The sequence below is a fragment of the Calonectris borealis genome, chromosome 26 (genome assembly GCF_964195595.1).
Source record: "Calonectris borealis chromosome 26, bCalBor7.hap1.2, whole genome shotgun sequence".
Lineage (NCBI taxonomy): Eukaryota > Metazoa > Chordata > Aves > Procellariiformes > Procellariidae > Calonectris > Calonectris borealis.
In genome coordinates this window covers 817,533-841,038 of record NC_134337.1, presented here as the reverse complement: position 1 = coordinate 841,038, position 23,506 = coordinate 817,533, and the positions used below count along the sequence as shown (strand labels likewise).

Below are 23,506 nucleotides of genomic sequence, written 5' to 3'. Positions count from 1 at the left end.
AAGGAAATCCCATTATCTCCGTTTTACAGACAGGGAACTTAGATATGGAGCGACACATGGACGGACATGTCCGAAGCCACCCAGAGAGCCTCTGCAGAGGTGGGAACTGAGCTGAGAACCCCCGAGCATCTGTCACAGCGCTAAAAACCATTTTCTCTCTGCAGTCCCTCTCTTCCAATGCACTGTGAAGTAACTGCTTTCCACTTAAGTTTGCTCGTCAGATCCTCTGCATAAAAATCAAAAGGATCTCACTTCAATTGCTCCACTCACTCTTTCTCTTAGGTCATTTCTGGGTACCTTTGAATCCTGTCCTGGTTCCGGCTGGGACAGAGTTAACTTTCGTCCCAGTAGCTTGGGGGTGTGCTGGCTTTTGGGTTTGGTGTGAGAGGGGCGTTGACGGCCCCTCGATGCTTTGGCTGTTGCTGGGCGGTGATTGCACCAGGGACTTTTCTTTTCGGCCTCCCATGCCCTGCCAAGTGCAGGGGAAGCTGGGGGCAGGGGGACCATAGCCAGGACAGTTGACCCAGATGGCCAATGGGGTATTCTATACCATGTGATGTCATGCTCAGTATAAGAACCAGGGGTGGCTGCATTGTGCATTGCCTGCTTTGTATATTCTGCTATTGTTGTTGTTGTCATTGTTATTATTACTGTTGTATTTCATTTTATTTCAATTATTAAACTGTTTTTATCTCAACCCGTGAGTTTTCCTACTTGTGCCCTCCCGATTCTCTCCCCCATCCCAGCGGAGGGGGGCGGTGAGCGAGCAGCTGCGTGGTGTTTAGTTGCTGGCTGGGGTTAAACTACGACAAAACCTCTACAGTTCTTGCTAGCCACACTAAAGTAGACATGCACCTAAAGCAGGTTCCAGATCCAGGCTCGGCTTCTGCAGGAGACAGATTTGCAGTCCGTTTTCAGCGTATGAACACCTTAAATAAAACACAGCCAAATCCCTTCTCCCTGTATTTGTTCCTCGAACTGCTGTTCCCTTGCTCATCATGCCATCTGCTATGACCCAGCACCGCAGCAACCCTCCCGGAGGCCACTGAAATCAGTACGTTGAGGAGTGCTCTGTACATACCAGGAGATGTTTAGCATCGCACAGTCCCAGATCTGGAACTTTTGCAGTTCTAGTGCCTTCTGCTCTACAAGCTTATCAGTCATTTTCCCACGCTGGAGTTCCCTCTCCACCCTCCTCCAGCAGCACTCAGAGCTCAGTCCAGATTGCTCTTTTATTCCTGGTGGTGACTCGTGTCTTTCTACACTTGACCTCTCCCTCTCGGTTCAGTCTACCGTATCTGATTGCCTCCCTGGTATCCTGTCCTGGATGTCCTGTGGCCACTCACACTTCACAGGATGAAACGACACGCTTTATTCTTCCCTCACATACAGTTTGACTGCTGCTTCTTCATCTCCAACACCATTTCCATTATTCTGTCACCCAAACTCTCAGTATTGGTGCTTTTATACACACACCACCCCCCCACATCCTCCCCCCCACCCCCGTTTTCTACTTACCAAATAATTTAGCATTAAACACATCCATTCCTTTCAGTCCAGTCTGAAAGCATCTAAAGCATCTCCCACTTCGACCTGCATTACTGTAACCTCCTGCTCCTCTGTGAGCTTCTCACTTCCTTTTTACCTCCTCAAAATGCTACATCCACATCAACTCCTTACTTCAGTGAGTCCATCTGCATGTCCAGATTCCTTCACCCACTTCTCTCCAAATTACACGACCTCCCTTCCAAGACATGATATGACTCAGCACTTGCCTCCACCTTTTCCTTAGGTTCCACAGCTGTCTCTTCTGCCATTCTCCTAGTCATGACGTTTGCTAGATTTGTTAGTGGTCTGTGCAGGAGTACAATGAGAACGCAGAGTAAGACGATGACTAGAATCCAGGACTCATAATTGGATTTGGAGGCTACTTCAGCATTAAATCAATGTACCCCACTGGCTTGCCTATGCTATAAGGAATGAGTCCTGCTCTTTGTGCCAAGAAATATAACAGTTGCTCGGGTCACAGGATGCGCACAGTACTAGTCCACTAGTGCGGCTTCAGGCCTGCAAGACCATGTATAAACTATACATAGGTTTGAATCGGAGGGTGGGGGTGTCCGCATTGCAAAATGATGTGCATTTCCGTTATAAAAAGTACTAAATGGTGCCCTTTCTTTAGGCTGTGCAACTGTCAGGACGCACAGATGTCTCGAGATCCCTACAGGCTTCTCTGGGCTGGGCACAGGTTTTTATGTGATACCCTTTATCTGTCCGGCTGATATTATGATCACATCATCATTTCAGTTCATTATATCATCCTTGCCCTCCAAACCGCAAAAGGTCTAGAACCGGTATAAAGCAAGGAAATACTGACATTTTTCAGTCCTGAAAAATGTATCAGAGTCAAGCCAGCACGCGTGCTCAGCCAGCGTAGCTGGGCCTACATTTTTTGTACTTTCTGAAAGAAGCTCATAGCTGCGCATGCTGGTAGTAAAGAAAGGATTAAGGCTGTACCAGTGTTACATTCTTTTTAAATTATGACCATAAAAGTGACCACCCATCAGAAATCCTACCCCGCAGAACGAGGGGGTGAAAACGGACCGATGAGATGCTCTGGAAGCCTGCGGGCTGGAAGCCTCTCTGCTCTATTCTTTGCCTCTCTAGGGTTGCCAGATTATCTCCTGTCAAGAGGCATACCTGCCCCTCAGAGTATCTAACGGTTTGAAGCTGAACAATCAAACATAAAAAAGGAAGCCTTCAATATACACCTATTAGTCTGTTAAGAGGTACGTGTAACTGGAGTTATACATTCATAAGCGTCCATGCATATGTGCGTGGTGCATACATATGTGCATTAAAGGAGAGGAGAGCAATGTTTTCTTACTGTGCTAAGATTTAAAGTACAAGGTTGCAAAAAAACCCAGCAAAAGATGTTGATGCAATTGAGTTTCAGGTCAATTCAATGAATTCAGGAAAGCATATTTTTAACACATGGTTTCATTTGCTTTTAAGGATAAATAAACCATGCTAACAGTGCAAAGTACCTGCTGCTGCTGTGCACAGCCCTTCATTTTAATATCTGTGGGGCTTGCTGTCACCAGCAGCTCATAGAGGAAAGAAAACACTCAACATTTTGCATAGCATTCATCAGATTCTTCCCTCTGCTGTAGTGGCATAAGCAGTAAGAGTGCTTAACGCACTGTGGGTATCCAGGCTCCTCAGGCTACCTTCCCCCTTTCCACTGGAAGCAATTCCATTCAGCTTTGGCTGCAGTTTAATCAAAGCAAATTATAATCACACTAGCAGGATGCTAATTCTGAAGAGACATGAGTAAAACCGTAGTTACTTCATTAAACTGCAGACGTGTGGTTGACAAAGGACCATCAGATCCCAAATAATATTTTGTTCTTTTGCCTAGAGCAAACAAAGCCAGCTTTGGTTAATTAAAATCAGCAGCAGCAGCAGCAGTGACAAAAACTGAAAACTGAAGTGCCAATGACGACTGAGAACCCTCAGCTCAGAAAATGATAACAATTTCATATTCACATTTATCACAGAAAAAAGCCTTTCCCCGACCTTCAAAAAATGAGATTTCTCTACTACATCAGTTAATAGGGAGTCCGAAGTAGAGTGCCTTCAATCCTACGTAACACGTAAAACCACACAGCAAAACGCAGTAATACAACATCGAAAAGAACGCGGGGTAACGTCTGTGAGGCTGGTTTTTGCCCGAATGCTTTTATGTTCCTTTTAGCTCTCAGCAGAGCAGGCAGAAGCACTGTCTGAGCCTTGCTGCCCTCTGCGACCCTGCTCCTTAACCAATCCCGTTGGGTTTGGCTGGAGGATGCTCAGCATGTCAGCAAGGAGCCTCAGCCACAGGCACTAGGCACGTCCGGCGGCAAGGCAGATCTTGGTACAGTTTTGGCCACCTTGATGGCTGCACGCATCCCAGGAGCGCAGAGCCTCCCTTCGCTTTCCCCTCCCACCCACCAAGCTACTCCCTCCTCCCCCTCCTCTTCCATGCCCTCCCCCTGTTCTGGCAAGCCCCCCAACCCCGCGGGAGCCCCGCATCAGGCTGCAGCCCTCTGGGATGTCGGGCGCAGCCGCCGGCACTGCCAGCGCCGTGGTCCCCTGGCAGGACACGCTGCGATTCTCTAGCCCAGCGAACACGGCAACGTCACCTTTGCGCTCAGGCGGCATGTTCTGACGTAATTAATATTTGACGCAAAAAGGACAACCTGCCAGCAGGCTGACAGCGGGCTGCCCCACATCCCCACCCCAAGACTCTGCAGGCATCTTCGGCTCCGGGGGTGCAGGGCCCTTCTGCTTTGGGTGCCCCAGGAAAACCAACTCCCTTCCTGCAAAGCCCTCCCACTTCTCCTTCTTGCTTTTTCTGCATGTTTTCTTCTTTTAAAAGACAGAGGAGGTGCTGTCCTGCCCTGCCCTGTGCGGGGCTCACAAGGACAGCCACTGACAGCGGCTGGCTCTGCCTGGACAGGGCTAAACTAGTTTAATTCCCTGTATTTTTCTTTAATAATATCTTTAATTAATTTCATATCCTGTTTCCTCACACTCCTGTGTTCAAGAGCTGTCCCATGTAAAGCTCAGCTAATTTTCAGGAGAATGCTATCGAGAAATGAAAGGAGGTTCTGCAGCTACTGTGCAGTCCTGCAAACAGATACTCACAGCTATGTGTTAGCTTTCCGCACATTGTCGTGGTTTAACCTGGCAGGCAGCCAAATACCACCCAGCCGCTCGCTCACTCCCCTCGCCCCCCACAGTGGGACCGGGAGAGAATCGGAAGGGTAAGAGTGAGAAAAACTCGTGGGTTGAGGTAAAGACAGTTTAATAGAACAGAAAAGGGAAAATAATAATAATAATGATAGAATATACAAAATGAGTGATGCACAATGCAATTGCTCACCACCCGCGCTGACCGATAACCAAGTAGCGATCGGCACTTCCTGGATCACGCCTACCATTCATATACTGAGCATGACGTCACATGGTATGGAATACCCCATTGGCCAGCTGGGCTGGCTGTCCTGATTATGTTCCCTCCCATCTTGTGCACCTAGCTCAGGCAGCAGGCATGGGAGGTGTCCTTGGACTAGGAGGGCACTTAGCAACAACTGAAAACATCAGTGTGTTATCAACATTCTCCTCACACTAAACCCAAACCACAGCACTAGGAAGAAATTCAACCCTATCCCAGCCGAAACCAGGACAGTATCCACCCCTTATTCTATACCATTTACGTCATGCTTAGGTCTCACATTTTTCGATACATTTCAATTAACCACCACTATCTTTCTTTTTATATATACATATATATATATGCACAACAGATATCATTCCCTTAGTCTATGGGCCATCCCTCTAAAATGTCCATTGAGTTCATTTAGTCCACAACTTTGGGCTCCATCTGTCATAACAGTCTTTCAGGGCCAGAGAGATGGTGTGTGGTGTTGGGCTGTTGCATCCTGAAGCCAGTTCTCATTTCAGTATTGCTGCGCTCGCCCGGTTCTATCATCGTTGCACTTTGCTCAGTTTCATCGGAGTTAGTTCATTCTTCATTAATCTGGGTGATTTTTTACTGCTATAGCATTGATAGCAACCATAGAAATAATGATGATATACAATATCATATAACAACTGACATAATAAAATTCAGTTCATTGGCTACTTTCACCCAAAATCAAATTCCCTTGAGGTACACACTGGACTTCCCCATCCTTTCGCATTACCCACCAAGTGCACCCAGGTCCTTGAGCAAAAGCAATCCCACTGATGGGTTTTCCCTTGCCAGAGGCAGGAGTAACCCAGACTGCCTTCCCCAGCATATTTCTTATGTGCACGACAGGGACTTTATCCCCCTCTACAGTATGTACGGGTTTGGATTGGGCAGGGCCAGCTCAATTAACAGATCCCCTAGTGTTGACTATCCAGGTGGCCTTTGCCAAACGTGTATCCCAACGCTTGAATGTCCCACCACCCATTGCCCTCAGTGGTGTATTGTTCGATTTTCCCAGAGGCTGGTGCATGGCAGGGGATGTGATAGACCCACTCAATGCCATGCTCTTTGGCCCAGGTGTCTATGAGGGTGTTTCGGAAATGAGTCCCATTGTCTGACTCAATTCTTTCTGGGGTGCCATGTCGCCATAGGACTTGCTTTTCAAGGCCCAGGATGGTGTTCCGAGCGGTGGCATGGGGCACAGGATATGTTTCTAGCCATCCGGTGGTTGCTTCCACCATGGTGAGCACATAGCGCTTGCTGTGGCGGGTTTGTGGGAGTGTGACATAATCAATCTGCCAAACCTCCCCATATTTATATTTCAACCATCGTCCTCCATACGAAAGAGGCTTTACTCACTTGGCTTGTTTGATTGCAGCGCACGTTTCACATTCATGGATAACCTGTGCAATAGCGTCCATGGTTAAGTCCACCCCTCGATCACGAGCCCATCTATATGTTGCATCGCTTCCTTGATGGCCTGAGGTGTCATGGGCCCACCAAGCTATAAATAATTCACCCTTCTGTTGCCAGTCCAGATCCACCTGAGCTACTTCGATCTTAGCAGCCTGGTCCACCTGCTGGTTGTTTTGGTGTTCTTCAGTGGCCCGACTCTTGGGTACGTGAGCATCTACGTGACGTACTTTTACAACCAGGTTCTCTACTCGGGCAGCAATATCTTGCCACAACGCGGCGGCCCAGATGGGTTTAACTCTGTGCTGCCAGTTGTTCTGCTTCCACTGCTGCAGCCACCGCCACAGGGCATTTGCCACCATCCATGAGTCAGTATAAAGTATTTATAAAATGGCCATTTTTCGTGTTCAGTAATGTCCAAAGCCAGCTGGATGGCTTTCACCTCTGCAAACTGACTCGATTCACCTTCTCCTTCAGCAGTTTCTGCAACTTGGCGTATAGGACTCCATACAGCAGCCTTCCATCTCCGATGCTTTCCCACAAGGCAACAGGACCCATCAGTCAACAGGGCATATTGCTTCTCATTTTCTGGTAGTTTATTATACAGTGGGGCCTCTTCAGCACGTGTCACCTCCTCCTCTGGGGATATTCCAAAATCTTTGCCTTCTGGCCAGTTCGTGATCACCTCCAAGATTCCTGGGCGACTGGGGTTTCCTATTCGGGCCCGTTGTGTGATCAGTGCGACCCACTGACTCCACGTAGCATCGGTTGCATGATGTGTGGAGGAGACCCTCCCTTTGAACATCCAGCCCAGCACCGGCAGTCGGGGTGCCAGGAGGAGCTGTGCTTCAGTGCCAACCACTTCCGAAGCAGCTCGAACCCCTTCATATGCTGCCAACATCTCCTTCTCAGTTGGAGTGTAGCGGGCCTCGGATCCTCTGTATCCCCGACTCCAGAACCCTCAGGGTCGACCTCGAGTCTCCCCTGGTGCTTTCTGCCAGAGGCTCCAGGTAGGACCATTCTCCCCGGCTGCGGTGTAGAGCACATTCTTCACATCTTGTCCTGCCCGGACTGGCCCAAGGGCTACTGCATGAACTATCTCCCGTTTAATTTGTTCAAAGGCTTGTTGTTGCTCAGGGCCCCATTTGAAGTCGTTCTTCTTCCTGGTCACTTGATAGAGGGGGCTTACAATCAGGCTGTAATCTGGAATATGCATTCTCCAAAAGCCCACAACGCCTAAGAAAGCTTGTGTTTCCTTTTTGCTAGTTGGTGGGGACATGGCTGTTATTTTGTTGATCACATCCATAGGGGGCTGACGACGTCCATCTTGCCATTTTATTCCTAAAAATTGGATCTCCTGTGCAGGTCCCTTGACCTTACTTCGTTTTATTGCAAAGCCGGCCTTCAGAAGGATTTGAATTATTCTCTCCCCTTTCTCAAAAACTTCTTCTGCTGTGTTGCCCCAGACAATGATGTCATCAATGTATTGCAGGTGTTCTGGAGCCTCACCCTGTTCCAGTGCGGTGTGGATCAGTCCATGGCAAATGGTAGGGCTGTGTTTCCACCCCTGGGGCAGTCGGTTCCAGCTGTACTGGATGCCCCTCCAAGTGAAAGCAAACTGTGGCCTGCACTCTGCCGCCAAAGGGATTGAGAAGAATGCATTAGTGATGTCAGTTGTGGCGTACCACCTGGCTGCCTTTGACTCCCGTTCATATTGGAGTTCTAGCATGTCCGGCACGGCAGCTCTCAGTGGCGGCGTGACTTCGTTCAGGCCACGGTAGTCTACTGTTAGTCTCCACTCTCCATTAGACTTTCGCACTGGTCATATGGGACTGTTAAAGGGTGAGCGAGTCTTGCTGATCACTCCTTGGCTCTCCAGTCGACGAATCAGCTCATGGATGGGGATCAGGGAGTCTCGGTTGGTGCGATATTGCCACCAGTGCACTGTTGTGGTAGTGATTGGTAGCTGCTGTTCTTCAACCCTCAACAACCCCACAACAGAAGGGTCCTCCGAGAGACCAGGCAAGGTGGACAGCTGTTTAATTTCCTCCGTCTCCAGGGCAGCTATAACAAAAGCGCACCTGTACCCTTTTGGGTCCTTGAAATACCCTCTCCTGAGGTAGTCTATGCCAAGGATGCATGGAGCCTCTGGGCCAGTCACAATGGGGTGCTTCTGCCACTCATTCCCGGTCAGGCTCACTTCGGCCTCCAATACAGTTAACTCTTGGGATCCCCCTGTCACTCCAGAAATACAGATGGGTTCTGCCCCTTTATAATTTGATGGCATCAGGGTACACCGTGCACCGGTGTCTACGAGAGCCTTATACTCCTGTGGCTCTGATGTGCCAGGCCATCGAATCCACACAGTCCAGTAAACCCAGTTGTCCCTTTCCTCCACCTGGCTGGAGGCAGGGCCCCTCTAGTCCTGGTCATCATATTCGCTATCCATTTCTTGTAAGTATGAATCAGAAGTCGCTTTATTAAGGTCGGAAGTGGAATCAGCCCTTCTGCTCTGTCTGGGGAACTCACTGGAGACTGGAGCACCAGTTTTCCTGGAAGAACCCCCTTTTGTGGTTGTTTTTCCTTGCAACTCACGTACCCGTGCCTGGAGGGCTGAGGTAGGTTTTCCATCCCACTTCCTCATGTCCTCTCCGTGGTCACGCAGGTAAAACCACAGGGTGCCCCGGGGTGTGTACCCACGATATCTCCTCTCTTGAGCAGAGGGACGCTTGCACCTAATGGCTGAGACACTGGTCCGTGCAGGTGGGGAGCAGGACATATCCTCTTTGAGTTGCTGGACCTCCTGAGACAGTTTCTCCACAGCAGAGACACAGGCCCGTAGGGAGGAAGAGAGACTTTCTTCATATTGCCGGAGTTGGCCAGCCAGTTCATCCACTGTTTGTTCCTCTCCAACTCTCCAGGTCATTATTGCCAATGAGTTTGCATGTGACGCTGGTGCGCTCCGTACAAACTTCCGCCACATGGGTCGGATGCATTTGACTTCATCTGGGTCTTTGGATAACTGCTCGTTGTTCAGGTCATCATAAATCACCTCCAGCGCGGCTAGATCCCTCAGGTACTGGATACCTCTCTCCATGGTGGTCCACTTGCCTGGGTGGCATAGAACATCTTCCTTGAAGGGATACCTTTCCTTCACACCCAACAGGACTCTCCTCCAGAGGCTGAGGACTTGTGCCCCTAGTCCAATCGCTTTGTCAATGCCCCCTTCCCTAGCAAGGGATCCCAGCTGCTTGGCTTCCCTACCCTCTAATTCCAGGCTACTGGCCCCGTTATCCCAGCATCGGAGCAGCCAGGTGACGATGTGCTCCCCTGGACGACGGCTGAAGTCTTTTCGCATATCTCGCAGCTCACCCAGGGATAGGGATCGGGTGGTCACCATCTCATTTACGGGTTCTGCCTCCTCCTCCTCCTGTTCTCCTGATGGCCATGGTTCATTTTCATCCCTTACTAGACGGGCTGATTTTCTTGTGCATTTTCTTTTTTGTATAGGGGCGACTGATACCGGCATGGGTTGGTTCTCTGTCGCAGGGGGCGGAGTAGCTGCCGTGCCTGCCCTGGGGGGTGGGATAGCCGCTGTGCTTGCCGTGGGGGTTGGGGTAGCCACAGGGCCTGTTGCTTTGTCATCAGTTGCAGAGACGTTTCCCTTCCCCTTGGGGGTTCTGAGTGGTGTTAAACAGGGCTCGGTTGGCGTGGGCACATTGGTAGTGTGCCTCGGTAGGCACATTGCAGTGATTTGTGTCTCCCTAAAACGGCCAGGGTGACAGAAGACTTTTTCCAAATATTCTACTAATTTTTCAGGATTCTGCACTTGTTCAGGGATGAAGTTCCAGATCACTGGTGGTACCCACCATCCTAGGCATTTGCCCATGCTATCCCACTCACCCTGCCACTCATAACTATCCAGCCTTGGGGCAGATCTCTGGATGACATTCTTAAATTGCTTACTAACCTTGGATAAAACCAAAACAATAATCCCAGGGAGCACCAATAGGTGTATCTTAACTACCCAGGGATGTTCAAGGTACTGACAAGTTATTTTAACGAAGGAGATGACATTATTGAGGAAAGTAGTGAGGGTGCCATTCTCTATTTCCACCATAAAAAATCTCTCAGAGGAGAAGGTATAATTGTCTCCATGAGGTGGTACCTGAAATACAGTAACGGCTTCATTACAAATCCGAAATACCAAATAACCCCCAATGCCAGCGTTTTAGTAACAAATCTCCCAGGCAAAACATCATTAATCACGGCAGAGCACAGCAGACTACAAAACCCAACTCCAATCTTTAACAGTAAAAACAAGAGCATAGTGCAGAACAAATTAATATATTAACAGATATAAATTTCTTAATATGCTCTAATTAATCTGTTGTTATCTCAACCCTTTCAAGCCCCACGTTGGGCGCCAAAAAGGACTGTTGTGGTTTAACCCCAGCCAGCAAATAAACTTCACGCAGCCACTTGCTCACCCCCTGCCTCCGGTGGGATGGGGGAGAGAATTGGGAGGGCACAAGCAGGAAAACTCCCGGGTTGAGATAAAAACAGTTTAATAATTGAAATAAAATGAAGTAGAACAGTAATAATAACAGTAATAATAATGAGAACAACAACAATAACAGAATATACAAAGCAGGCGATGCACAATGCAACTGCTCACTGACCTCCGACCGTGTGTCACGAACCCCCACCTGGTTTTTATACTGAGCATGATGTCACATGCTATAGAATACCCCATTGGCCAGCTGGGTTCATCACCCCAGCTGTGGCCCCCCCCCGCCCCGTGCAAGCACCACCCAGCAAGAACCAAAGCATCAATGGGCCAATAACTACTCTTGCAACTATATCCTGAAAGCTTGCTTGATTTCTATCTTTGTTCTGATCTATCCTATCGCTACTAACTTTTACTTTTGATAATAAAAGGTGTTTAGGACATACAGCATTTGACCTCGTTTGTGTCTTAATCTCGCTCTTGGGATCATATTGAAACCTCCCCTGACATTGGATTGGGACATTTAAATTGGCGTCATGGACAGGATCCCTTGAGACAAGAGTGCCGTATTGTTTTATGTGAGACCTCTCAGGAAAGCAAGGGGTGTGGGTCTGTGTTTGTAACTTACGTGCTGCCTTCCTGAGACGACCGCTTCCCCGCTTTATACAAGACGAGTGATACTAAACCTGCCCCTTTGGGGAGAGAAGTTTTGTTTGAGTTTTTAGAGAAACATAATGCACGACCCTCTGCCCGGGGTAGATTGGATTCAGGGAAATTGGTATAGTTTGCAGAGTGTGGTTGATCGAACAAGTGCTTCTGGAAGAGAAAAAGTGATTGTTCTCGGTGCCAGTTTAGCTGCTGTAGAGGCGAGGGAGCGCTGTCGTGTTAAGGAATCCCAAATTGTTGAATCCCTCCAAAACCTCGTTCGGTCCGTTCAGGGGCAAGTGGCGGAATTAAAAGAACAGCTTGAAGGAGAGAGAGACCAGGTGAAACATCTGCAGATTGCTTTTAAGGAGCAACTCCTTGCGGGCACTGCCCACAAGGAAATACCCCCAAGATCAGAAGCTGGTTATCCTTTTAACGACTTGCAGGCAGTGAGAGAAAAAGTAGAGAAATTAGAACCACTCTCACTGTGACCCTTGGTTAAGACCGAGTATATTTACCATGATGATCAGGATTAGTTCCCCCAAGTCACAACCAAGGAGGTCCCCTACACTGCCTCCGAGTTGGCGAAGTTAAAAAAGGCTTTTGGTCGAACCCCTAGGGAGTCGGAGACGGAGTATGTGTGGAGAGTATCGTTACCTGGGGGGGGATCAGATTTTGTTAAGTGAAAAGGAGGTGGAGGGGTATTCGGGACTGGGAATATTTTTAACTACCGGGAATTACCACGCCCCTTGGTCTTTAACCCAGCAGGCAGCCAATTTAGTGGGGGGTTTGAACCCCTTGGAGAGGGGGGATCCCGTCGCAGTCACGGGGACTGTTGATCAGTTGGTGGAAAGTGTGCAGAAGGCAGCTTGCTTGCAGATGATGTATGATCGAAAATTGGAGCCTAGGCAGGAGTCCCCGATGATGATGCCGGTAGACCCTGAACGAATGACTCCCCTTATAAGGGGACTCCCCAGTTCCTTAAAGCTGATTGGTATACAATTACAGGGGAAAACACAGGCAAATTTCGCCTCAGGGCAAAAGACTTGCGGCTGCTTTAGAAGGACTTATGCCCGATTGGCACTGCCTGCCCCCGGATAGGAAGATGTGGACTTGGGGGAGGTAACCCAAGAATTGATCAATTACGGGCGCAAGTATGGCCCTGTTAACCTTCCAGCCACTAAAACAGACTCTAGAGGCCTGAGGCGAGCTGAAGTAAAAATGGTTCCATGCCCTGAGGGTGATGGAAAAACACCCCTTGCTAAACCACCCAGAGGGAGGGACATCTGAAATAAGTGCAATAGTCTGTGGTCAAAGGGATGGCAAAAGGGGATTCCATGTGACTTAATGGATGGATTGCCAACGGACAAATTAGAAAAGCTGGTGTCAGGATGGCCCAATAAGCTGGCAGATAAAGAGACGGGTTCTAAAAATACCACCCCGAATGCACCCTCTTTAATCGACTTATCAGAGACAAATGGCCCTCAAAATTCGTCAGGAAACTAGATTCTTCGCCCTCCGGTGAGCGGGGGGGGAGTGAAGGTTGGGTATGTGGAAAGAACAAATGGCTTGTTGAAGCGTTTTCTTAAATCACACAAGCCAGGATGGGCTGAACGGCTGTGGGATGCAGTGACTAATGCCAACAGTTGTTGGGGTATAAACGGATGCCCAAAAATTACTGCGTTCTGTCCAAAGGCCCCAACCATTATGCCAGCCTCATATGGCCCTGATCATCCTAAAAATCCACATTTTCTGGGCCAATCAGTTTTGGTTGAACTCCCCACTGTGGCAACCGTACCCCTGGTACTGGAAACTCCGATGAATAAGTATGCCTGGAAGGCAAAAGATGCTCGCAAGAAGGAACATAAGATTAACACGAGGTGGATTATTCCATCTTTCTAACGATAACCTGCCTCCGGTCCCTTAAAACGGACCGAGTTTGCTTTCTTTTCTTTTTCAGGTGGAGATTCCGAAGCCAGCCAGAAGCAATACATGAAGCTGCTGATTGCCTGTGTGGTTTTGTCAGTGATTTCTTTGTTAATATTCATAGGGTGTCTGATATGCCATCGTAAACGATGTTTTGGTCGACCATTATCACCGTCTTTAGTATCTGGGGAAGCTGCTGCTCCCTCCTTTCTGACCCGTCATGGCAAAATGAATTTATTGTTTTAGCTCAACAAGTAGCTGATACCTTTAATCTTACCAATTGTTGGGTATGTGGAGAATCATTTGGAATAGAAAGATGGCCATGGACCTCCGTCCCCCTTTCTCCTAAATGGTTAGTGAGTAATTACAGCGAGACCAAAAATGATTCCTATTGGAGCGAGGACACTTAGCCCTGCACGGTGCAATACTCGGCCTGAGGTGAATATTGTCTAAATCGAACACAGGAGGGTGATGTTTTTGTGGGAAATAGCAAATGTAATTGGACCTATACATATGGAAACCATTGCTTCATTGAGGACTGTAAGACAATACTTAACTACAATAATGAACCTTTTGTACCTTGTGAGCTGGGATAGGTCTGGGTAAATGAGACCGGGCACCGGAAAATATTTCCTTCCTATTGGTCTTCGATCAATCGTATGAAAATCATTACCGGTGCTGCTGAAAATTTTTCCTGGAGTAATGATACCGGTGCTTGGTTCTGTTCTATTTACAAAATACCTGGCAACAACATACCCCTACCATTAAACCATCCACGCAGAGCAGGTAATACCACATATTTCCAATTACTACGGACCCCCACCGGTCTGTTTGAAAACGGTACCTGGGCACTGAAAGGTCATTACTGGATCTGTGGACATCATGCGTACAAGCGATTGCCCCAAAATTGAACTGGAGTGTGTTATGTGGGGCTAATTCACCCCTTATTCTTTTTACTCCCGGAGAACGGAGGTGATGGCTTGGGTGTTAAGTTATATGATGATCTCAATCGATATTGGCGATCCACTGATACCTCTGTAACGGGTGGAAGTGGTCAAACCTGGGGTATAGATGAGTGGAACCTTCAACATATCATACAACATTATGGACCTGCCACCTGCAACCCCAACGAGTGGGTGCTTGAGAACCTATCTATAATTTAAATTGTATTATTTGGTTGCAAGCCGTTCTAGAGATTATTACTAACAAGATGGCCCATGCCCTGGATCTATTAGCAGACCAGGCCACCCAAATGCGAACAGCAATATTCCAACATCGCATGGTTCTCGATTACCTGCTAGCCGAAGAAGGGGGGGCGTTTGTGGTAAACTTAATGACTCCAACTGTTGTTTAAAAATTGATGATAGCGGCAAAATTGTTAAAAGAATTACCACAGGAATACGAAAACTGGCCCACTTTCCCGTTCAAACCTGGAAGGGTTGGGAATTTGATCCCTTCTCCTGGCTCCCAGGTGGCCCATGGGTTAAGCAAGTTTTATTTTATTTGTTATGTAGTTTTGCCATGTTGTTGTTTTTACCATGTGTTATTCTGTGTTTTATACAGTTAATTCAACGTGTTGTAACCAATATGCATTTTGTGACTACTGTTTCACCTGACGATGTCAAACAAATTCGCGCTGTGCGCCAAACTACGCCGTGCAGATTGTATGAAATGCAGATTGTATGAAATGCTCTTTTCTGGCCTTTTTTATGTAATTCTCTTTTCTCAAAACCACCATGCGTCCTGAAGCAACCTTTGAGCCACGGGGTGGTGTGAGAGACTGAACTGTAGAACATTTGTCTCAAAGATTGCTTATCTAAGAAGAGCAGCTGCAAGGCCACGGAGGCCTCCGGTTTGCAGGGGCTGCGCTATGTGCAAGACTCCGTGTTGCACAGGAATGTAGCAACGTGCCGTTGCCATGGAAACTGCAGCCCTTGAATAAAAGGGACTGACAAGACTAGCCCGAGTGGATCGCCCACTGCTGACCCCGGAGCGATCGCCCGCTGCCGACCCTGCTGCGACCGCCCACCGCCGAAACACCGAAAGACTTGAACTCCCGAGACGTTTCGGATCCATGGTGGTGACTACTCTTGCAACTCTATCCCGAATGCTTGCTTGATTTCTATCTTTGTTCTGATCTATCCTATCGCTACTAACTTTTACTTTTGATAATAAAAGTTGTTTAGGACATACGGCATTTGACCTCGTTTCTGTCTTAATCTCGCTCTTGGGATCATATCGAAACCTCCCCCGACATTGGATCGGGACAACCCCTTTACGGGCACAAGTACCTTGCTGAGCCCAGGGGTTATTATATTACAGTCCCGTGAACACCTAAAGCTGCAAAAGGAGAGGAACGCCCCAACTCTGCCTTTTCACAGTCATCACCATCATGCAGCAGGTTCACAGCAAAACCCATCTCTCACCTTGTTGACCTCTAGGAAACCATACACTTGGCAGCCCTCGTTCTTATGCTCCTGCATTTTCTGGCTAAACCCTTCCCTCTTGCACTGCTCTATGGTATCCAGCTTCTTGAAGGCCCAGCCGCGCTGTCTGTATGCTTCTCTGACATCATCACAAGTATTACAACACCTGCAAAAGCACAAGCACCATCTTACCATCTTTATTGCTATAAAGAGATGCTCCAGATCAGGACATGAATCCTTGGTGGATTTTTCTTCAACAAAGCAATAAAGCAAACATCAGGGACTGGACCTTGAAAGTTGGCCTAATGCTCCTGAAGGAGCTCGAGCTTCTTGATGTACTTTTTGAGATTTTGACATGAGGATGCAAGCTGTTTTAATGCAGTGCTTAAGTCTGAAGAGAGCTTTGCCAGTACACTTAGACAGCCAAGTCACTCCTTGGCAAAGAAATTTACGACAAAACCAACATCAGTGTCCCACAGTTCTGAGCAGTTTGGAAATTCCCCGTGTGAACAAATCATCTACCTGTTTCTATTCCTCCTTTCCTCTGTTTTTAGGGCAAGACTGTCAACGCTGGAGGGAGGGTTAATGGCAAACTTCCTTCATTACTTTTCTACTTCTGGATAACATCTTGGTCACTGGAAAAAATAGTTTTCTTTCTTGGTTCCATGTTTTGCTGGGCCAAAGAAAAAGTTGAAGGCTAGAATCACGAATCCCTCAGGATGGAAACATCTCTGGGGAAAGACACAACCTGACAGATGGGACAAACCAAGTTACTTCAGAGACAATAATAGCGAAGGATAGTCCAGAACCTATGGATTATCATGGATCCATTCTTACAGGAATTTGCAGGTAGGAGGAATGAGAAGCACCAAATGACACCCGTTGTCTGTGTGAGCGATAACTGTCTGGTCTTTGCCCCCGTAAGGATGCAAAGCCTTCAGCAGAAGTCAGAAGGCAAAGCCGTAACCAGGTTTTATTCCAAGACAGCTCACGTAACAAGGAAACAATTTACACAGCTCCCCTCTGGACACCACATAACCCCAGAGAAGATTCCGTTTGCTGAGATACAATCTTTGTGCTGCTGCAAAGGTAGTGCAATTTGCACTGCCCTTAAACAGGCGTGTAGACAAACTAGACAACCTAACTCTGCACGTTCTTAACAGGCACGAGTGCAGCTTCCAAAGGCATACCAAAAGCATAACAGTTCTCATCATTCTCTGAACATGTGCCCAGGAGGATTTCATTGCACAGACCTTCACAGACATTTTGAAAAAAAAAACGTGCATGCAACACAATTGTTATTAATTCAAGTGCTAAAAAGATACAAAAAGGTGTAAAGGCTACCGAATGCCCCCTGACTCTGCCCCGTAACAGCTCTCGCAGCGACTGGCATCCAAAGAATTTGGATCCAACACTTTGTCTTCTTCTTTCCCCAGCTCTAAGACAAAAGAGGATTCAAAGTGAAGAGGCACATCTAGAAACGCTACCTTGTACTCTGGTTTTGTTCTACGCACAAGTAACTGTTCTACACACGAAGGCAATGATTTCGTGTCGGAAGCTGCACATCCTGCACCCAAAGCCCACCTGAAACGGTACGCACAGAGCCTGTTGAGGTGTGAAGTAAGACCAAGAAGCAGAGTACCATTTGTCATCTCAAGAACACCCTCCATACAGAAAGGCTATCTGTAAGCCTTGCTGGAGCACTGATCAGATGTTACTTGCATAAAGGCTTTGTTAAAACATTGTCTAAAGTAGACCCAGTCAGTAAATTCCAACTGATACAGGACCTGTTACACAAAAAAATTTTAAATAGCAGTCAACCACAGTCAACAGTGCATAATGCATAATCCCGTCCCAAGACATGTAGGGAACACGGTTATATATTGCTGTGAAACAAGATGGGAGTGGGAGTCTCCCGAGTGGAAGATTGACACCCAGTCCTCCAGGATGACAATGCTGACAAGGCACACAGGTTAATCACTGCTCGCTAGAAATCTCCAGGGAATTTCTACCTTCTTCGTGACTGAACAGTTCTGCCAATGTCTGTGCCACGCGTGTGCTGAGTGTGCAGCCGCAGTACGGCTGGGGCATGAACTCATGGAGGTTTATGTTCTTATGTGCAGAAGACTGAAGAGGGACTTGTAACAGAGACGAGAGCTGGTGACAGCTGAAACCCGCCAAAGGGCAGCAGATGCCTACAGAAAACTCAAACAGGACTTTTGTTTTGTCAGGAACCAAAACAAATATCAAAGGTCTGCAAATTTTGGGGTTAGGAATAAGTGAGCCAAGGAATTTTGTGCCTACAGTTTTCAAAACCATTGGCTCTTATAATAGGAGGACCCCTTAAAATCAGGCTGTTTCAACTCGCAAATCCTGAAGGACAGGACCAAGTCTCCTGGGTTACAAAAGCCCTCAAGGGCTCACTATCTAGGCGCTGCTGCACTACCCTCTATAAGCCTTGAAAAGGTGGCTCCTTGGATAACTAATGCTGGGGAAGGTGATAAGGTACATAGTCAGACACTGCTGAGGGGGTAAAACGTTATCAGGGCCTTGTTTGGTGAGATGGGGAGGTATAACAGGCGGATGGAAGTGAGTATTAAAGATGTCTGTATTTTGTATTAGCCACAGAAAAAAGATATTTTAATTAGAAAGTATGAAATATGCATAAAAATCAATCATTAACCTTACTTCCTTAATCAAACACTTTATGGTAGTTACGATCAAGCAAATAAACCCTTACCCATTATTAAACAACTGTGCGAGACTTTCTAAAGCTTACAACATTCAAAGTAGTTAAAAGTGCACTTCAGAATTCATTGTTTAAAAAGCGGTATGGCTTTTCATCTTGTAATTACACTAAAAGATAGCGTCAGGAAAAATACAGCTTAGTAATTGCTATGCTTTGTCAAAGCCATGATTCCCACCATTTGAACAAGTACACCTGTTCAACACATGGAGTCTTTCAAGGTGCAGCAACCAGGAACAGCTTTTTAAATGTAATCAGCAGCTGCCTGTTGAGTTGTCTCAGAGACAGCATCCAGAGGTAATGCACACAGTTTAGATACTATAAAGAAACTGCAGTACATAAAACTCTGCATGCAGGGTTTCTTGCTGTTAACACGGTCCTCAACTTGCATGCAGATATGATACGTGAAATTGGAAAACTCTGTCCACGTTAAAAGGAAGGAAACGATAAGAACCACCAATAAAGAGTTCAGTCACTTATTGCCATTCAATGGAAATTAACAAGATGTCAGCGAAGCACAGAATGCAACTATCCTGGAAATCCAGGTTTTCTTGCTGTTAACACGGTCCTCAACTTGCATGCAGATATGATAAATCAAATCGGAAAACTCTGTCCACATTAAAAGGAAGGAAACTATAAGAACCACCAATAAAGAGTTCAGTCACTTATTGCCATTCAATGGAAATGAGTAAGACAACAGCCAAGCACAGAATGCAACCTATCCTGGAAATCGCGAAGCTATTATCTCTTTTAATGTAACTATGATTAGGAAAAGCCTCCAGATACTACGCCATAAAATTTGGGAATGCTTTACTAAATTTAAGGTCAATACTGCTACAGTTGCCATTTAAATAACTGACTGAACGTCAGTGTTACTAACAGAAACCGATAATCACCGGGTTTAATGAAGACAGGTGGATACTTCTGATCTAACTTGCAACATGGGTGATGGAAACTGAACTAGCCCTGTGCTTTTTCCAGACTGCAGAAGAAATTGCTTGTTGCATGCAATGCATCTGATCTCTTTTAAAACGCCCCTTCTAGGCGAGACGGTTTGCTCCCTACACGTTTCTCTTCCTCTCCATTGATTATATAAGGAGTCAGAGCAACCGGTTCAGGCAGAGATTGGCAATGCAAGTAAGGCAGGAGGCCAGGTGTTAACAGAGAATTAGATACAGAAAAGCTGGTTTTGTCCCCAGACATTAAATTTGTAATGCCACAACCTCTGAATACAGAAAGGCTGCTAAGTGACACAATAGTAAGAACACTATCACCACATTCCCGTGACAACGGGAGAAACTCTCGTACCTAGTGATTGTTCAGCTCTTGGCTTAGCTTACCTTTCAATTTCAAGAACAGAAAAGTTAAATCTGAGTGATACAAATCAACAAATTCAGTCCATGCTCATACGTAGAACTACACTATCTCCCAGAAAAGGTAATAAGGAGCTCATGTTTTGGAAAGGAAAAAGAGAGCGGGGTTTTCTTCCTTCCTTCCATGCTTCAGCACAAAAAGCGCTGGTACTCTCCCGAAATGACTTGCTTTCAGCTTTGTTGCTGCGACAGCCAGCCTGAGGGACAGCTCGTTGTTCTCCAAAGGGCATTAGTAACAAACTCCCGACCTTTCAAAGACGGAGGCAGTGGATGGGCCGGGGAGGATGCCAAACCGAGTGAGAAGCGCTCTCTAGCAGCAGCTTTGCCTTGGTACCAAGCCCTTTCCAGGTAACCGATGTCGGCACCGTCAGCGTCTCCCGGGTGTCCTTCGGAGGCCCGGGGGCCGTTGGCAGGGAGGGTCAGAAGAGGGCGAGGCGGCAGCGAGGACCTCCCCGCCACGGAGGAGACCGGGAGCCCCAGCCCGTGCCCGCCAGGCCCCTCGGCCGGCTTCGGTCCGCGCCGCCCGGCGGGGCCGGGGGCGGGGCCGGGTCGGTGCCGGGCCGGGGGCGGTGCCGGGGCGGTGCCGGGGCGGGGGCGGTGTCGGGGGCGGGGCGGGGGCGGTGCCGGGGCGGGGGCGGGGGCGGGGGCAGGGGCGGTGCCGGAAGGCGGGCTCGGGGCCGGGCCGCGCGGCGCCAGGGACTCGCAGCGGCGGCTGAAGAGGCTCGATGCCTTCCCCAAGACCCTCGAAGACTTTCGGGTCAAGACGTGCGGGGGCGCGCCGGGTGAGCGGGCGGGGTGAGGGCTGCCGGGGGCTGGGCGCCGGCGGGCGGGCCCGGGCCTCGCCGCCGGGCGGCGGCTGGCAGGGGGGACCTTGCGGGCCGGCGCTCGGCAGCCGCTCGGGGCGGTGGCGGGCGGGGCTGAGGCGAGGCGGGGCCGCGGCCGGCGGGGCTGACGGCGGTTCTGGTCTCCGCGGCAGTGAGCGCTGTCAGCGGGCTCACGGCGGTGCTGCTTTTCTTCTCGCAGCTGCAGCACCGCCTCGCCAGGGAGGTGAGTGGCGGCGGCGGGGGGGCCCGGCCCCCGGTGCTGCCTCCTGCCCGCGCTGCCCCGGCGGAGAGGCGGCCCTGCGGCCCGGGGCGGCTTGCCGTGCCCCCGCCGAGCCGCCGCCGCCTCCTCCATGCTGCCCACGCAGCAGCTTCACCCACCGCAGGTCTGTCTGGGGGCTTTTCTCTCCCCCAGCCGGTCGCCTTGGCGGCGGGAGCGGGCTGCCCTTCCCCGAAAGCCGCTCGGCGCAAGGGTTGGCTGTGGCCTCCCGTGAGGCTGTGGCAGCAGAGCGTCTCCACATCTGCTCTCGCCGCCTGGGAGCAGTGAAGTCCCTCTGACGTCTTGCCGCGTGCACTACGGGCTTCTAATTCAGCACCGCGCATTCCCCTTCTGGAGCTGGCTGCCTGCGTTTTGCACCTGGTCTGCTCTAGATGCTTAGCAGATCAGGATCCTGCTTTTTATCTGGTTTGGCTTTATGCTGACAGACCTCGGTATTGTAATTCAAATGTAGCAGGTTCCATAAGCCATAAAACTCCTTGAGGAATTGCTTGTGTTATTTGAGTTCACATGCCGAGAAAGAATATTTTCATATTCCTAGCTTGAGGTTGGGGATCGCATTCCCGTGTGGACCACAGCCCTTGGCAAAGCACGCGTCCCTCTGAAAACAGAGGAAGACCTCTCACCTGAGCTGTTTTCCCCAAAAGGGCAGAGCACCGAGCGCTGCTCCCAGTGCTGGCATCTCCTCCGCTCCAAAGCAGGCAGAGGGCAACATGCCAGAGCCCCTGTGGCTGCTCTGCACTGCAAACCTCACCGGAGGTGAGAGCAGCTGGGTCCCTCCCACCAAGAAGCCCCGCAGGCACAACCCCGTGTTGCCAGGAAATAGTAGAGTTTAAGGCTTTTCAAGGCCTCAGCAGTCCTTTAAGGCTCATTTCCCCCCTGGGCCTTGTTCATCAAATTATGCTCTGCTCAGTGGTGAAATGCTCTGAAGTTAGGAGAAATGAGAGTTTGCTCCCTTGTCATGCGCTAGCTGACAAGTCTTTCACCTAGATCATAGCAGGACGGTTCTTCACTACCTTGTGTAACCAGTAGTGCTCCTGCTGAGGAAAAAGCATGTGGAACTAAGGTGTCAGTAGCCCAAATCTCTCTTTTGATAAAAAGAGTTGGGTTACTAAATCCTGTAGGAACCTCTGTCTTTAATATACATGCGGTGTCTCGGTGTTGTACGTGCGAACGGTACGCCAGAAAGAAGCCTGGATTGTTGGTAATCTAAGTTCAGATCAGGGTGACTCTGGGAACCTGTTCCTTCCCATTCCACAGGGACAAAGCGTCTGCAAGGGCTGGAGTTCGAGGGTGCGTCTTCCCCGACAGCCGGTACCGTGGAGCTACGGATGGTCCTCACAGCGCGGGCGTGTCTGAGCTCAGCCTTTTGCCTCCTTCAGGTGTCCCTTGTGCGGACGCAGCTGGCCCAAGACTGCTGTGCAAAGACCAGGCAGGAGCTGTCGGACCTTCACCACGAGCTGCCTTGCTCCTTAGCAGCTGTGGTCCGGGAGCCCAAGGCTGCTGTTCCCGAAGCAGAGACTGGGAAGCTGGGTCAGCCTCTGAACCTGTAGAGGAACGGCTGCAGCATCGCGGGGTTCCTGTCCTGTGCCCTTGGCAGGAATGTGTTGTGTTTTGCTGCGGGAAATGGGGGTGCATTGGTTCTGTTTGCATTTGGAAGCATCTCCTAGCGACTGTGATTTTTAAACTTTTTTGTAATAAAAGACGTTTTGCAGGACTGCACTTTTTCAGCAGGAAGAAGCAAGGGGTAGGTAAATACGTGGCTTAGGAAAAGATTCTACGAGTTTCTTACTTGCAGAAGTAAGCCATTACGAGCTGTTGTCTGATTGAAGCTCTTGAGTTCATAGCGGTTCCCTGTGACGAGAGGGAATACCCTGAGGATAACTGGTCTGACTATTTAAGACTGAGGCAAAGAAGGCATTAAGTACCTCAGCCTTTTCCTCGTCCTCGGTGGCACTGTTCCCCCCTGCATCCAATAAAGCATGGAGATTCTCCTTGGCTTTCTTTTTGTCATTAATATATTTGTAAAAACATTTTTTGTTGTCTCTTACGACAGTGGCCAGATTGCGTTCTAGCTGGGCTTTTGCCTTTCTCATTTTCTCTCTGCACGACCTAACGAGATCCCTGTACTCTTCTTGAGTTGCCTGCCCCTTCTTCCAAAGGTGATAAACTCCCCTTTTTTTCCTGAGTCCCCGCCAGAGCTCCCCGTTCAGCCAGGCTGGTTGTCCTCCCCGCCCGTTCTTCTTACGGCACATGGGGACAGCCCGCTCCTGCGCCTTTGAGACTTCCTTCTTGAAGAACGTCCAGCCTTCCCGGACCCCTTTGCCCTTCAGGACTGTCTCCCAAGGGACC

At 48.9% G+C, this 23,506-nt stretch overlaps 2 long non-coding RNA genes and 1 pseudogene across 2 annotated transcripts; 2 read left to right on the top strand and 1 right to left on the bottom strand.

Annotated features, from left to right (window-relative positions):
• Window positions 1–10,269: 10,269 nt before the first annotated feature.
• On the top strand, window positions 10,270–13,091 carry LOC142093083 (uncharacterized; annotated as a pseudogene).
• A 1,594-nt stretch (window positions 13,092–14,685) lies between these two features.
• Window positions 14,686–20,608, bottom strand: LOC142093409 (uncharacterized). The gene is made up of 3 exons (XR_012677420.1): window positions 20,024–20,608; window positions 16,460–16,685; window positions 14,686–16,103 (listed from the first exon to the last, which is right to left on the bottom strand). It is a non-coding gene; the product is annotated as an uncharacterized LOC142093409 (long non-coding RNA).
• Window positions 20,609–20,692: 84 nt separating this feature from the next.
• LOC142093250 (uncharacterized) lies at window positions 20,693–23,148 on the top strand. Its single transcript, XR_012677352.1, has 2 exons — window positions 20,693–20,838; window positions 22,415–23,148. It is a non-coding gene; the product is annotated as an uncharacterized LOC142093250 (long non-coding RNA).
• The last annotated feature ends 358 nt before the right edge of the window (window positions 23,149–23,506 follow it).